At 45.7% G+C, this 1705-nt stretch overlaps 1 long non-coding RNA gene across 1 annotated transcript; it reads left to right on the top strand.

The window, feature by feature from the left end:
* The first annotated feature begins 665 nt into the window (after positions 1–665).
* LOC106535408 (uncharacterized) lies at positions 666–1308 on the top strand. The gene is made up of 2 exons (XR_001312439.1): positions 666–801; positions 1068–1308. It is a non-coding gene; the product is annotated as an uncharacterized LOC106535408 (long non-coding RNA).
* The last annotated feature ends 397 nt before the right edge of the window (positions 1309–1705 follow it).

Consider the following 1705-nt stretch of genomic DNA (forward strand, 5'->3'; position numbering starts at 1 on the left):
AACCAGGTCAGTAACCGGATCAGTAACCAGGTCAGTAATCAGGTCAGTAATCAGGTCAGTAACCGGGTCAGTAACCAGGTCAGTAATCAGGTCAGTAATCAGGTCAGTAACCAGGTCAGTAACCAGGTCAGTAACCAGGTCAGTAACCAGGTCAGTAACCTGGTCAGTAACCAGGTCAGTAACCAGGTCAGTAACCAGGTCAGTAACCAGGTCAGTAACCAGGTCATTAACCAGGTCAGTAACCAGATCAGTAACCAGGTGAGCTCAGTCCAGCTGAGACCTTCTGGTCTGATTTAAAGACTGATGAAGACGAGCAGGACCAACCTGAAGGAACTGCAGACGAAGAGGGGACAGAAAGTCCAGGGTAGATGGACCTGAAAAGACCTGATGGACTGGGATCTAGTAGGTGGACCTGAAGTACCAGGATCTTGAGTCTCTGTTTAAAGCAGTACYTGTTGAGGTCTAAGATCTAAACCTGAATCAGTTTTTGTTTCTSTTCTCTCTTGGCTGCAGACACAGGTGTGCTTACTCAGCAGGTTTCTGTGGATCAGGAAGTTCTGTGACCAGATGAGGAACTTAGCCTCGGCCATGCAGGTCCTGGGTGGTCCTGGGTGGTCCTGGATGGTCCTGGATGGTCCTGGATGGTCCTGGATGGTCCTGGATGGTCCTGGATGGTCCTGGATGGTCCTGGGTGGTCCTGGAAGGTCCTGGATGGTCCTGGGTGGTCCTGGAAGGTCCTGGAAGGTCCTGGATGGTCCTGGATGGTCCTGGCAGGTCTGGAAGAGTCCCTCCTGACACATGGTGAGTTTGTGTAATAAGCCAGGTGCCTCCAGCTGAGAGTCTTTTGACTCTGATCCAGCTCAGATGGTTTTAATTAGTTTCACAAATGAGAAATGAACATTAATGAATTCAGATAAAATGAAGTGAGAGCTGTGAGGAGCAGAGTGGGCTTAAAGAAGAAGTCATTAAAAACACACCAACACCCAGAAATATTCTGKTTTTACCTGAAAATACTTTAATTAATGGAAGTAAGATGGATTTCTTTAGCTGATGTTAGACTTCAACAGGAGGACAAACCGTGGACTCCTCTGAACCCTCAGGACTTTCTGAAGACCTCTGCCTGGGGGGGGGGCATGGGAGAGTGAGGCCCACCCTGCCGTGCGCTCACATCCTGGCCGTGCACGTCCAGCAGCTGCAGATCAGTGTGTTCACGCTCACTACGGGGGGCGTGCAATGGTGCAATGTCAGGTACCGATCTGGAGCCGTTCATGCAGCAACTGGAGCAAAAAAAAAAAAAAAAAAAGGAAATAAAAAGGAATAAGTTGTCATAAAAATGCTGCAGGGCTTTTTATTCTGGTCATATTAAAAAGTTTCAGCTGTTATTGTATGGAAATGGGTCGAGACAAACTGCCAACAGAACATGTCTGCCAGAATATTTTAAGGTTTTATGTTATATAAATTACTAATAATGAAACTGCTTTTTTAAAAATATGCAAACAAATCATGTAAAACAGAGCTGGAAGCAAAAATAACACAAAATAACAGGATTGTTTGATGAAATACAAAATGATGATTTTTCATTCAGGTGGGAGAATAAATCAACCCTCTCTGTGTCTTTTAAATGAACTAGATATATACACTCACCGGCCACTTTATTAGGTACACCACTCTAGTAACGGGTTGGACCCCCTTTTGCCTTCAGAAC

The sequence above is a fragment of the Austrofundulus limnaeus genome, unplaced genomic scaffold (genome assembly GCF_001266775.1).
Source record: "Austrofundulus limnaeus strain Quisiro unplaced genomic scaffold, Austrofundulus_limnaeus-1.0 Scaffold1443, whole genome shotgun sequence".
In the NCBI taxonomy this organism is placed as follows: Eukaryota; Metazoa; Chordata; class Actinopteri; order Cyprinodontiformes; family Rivulidae; genus Austrofundulus; species Austrofundulus limnaeus.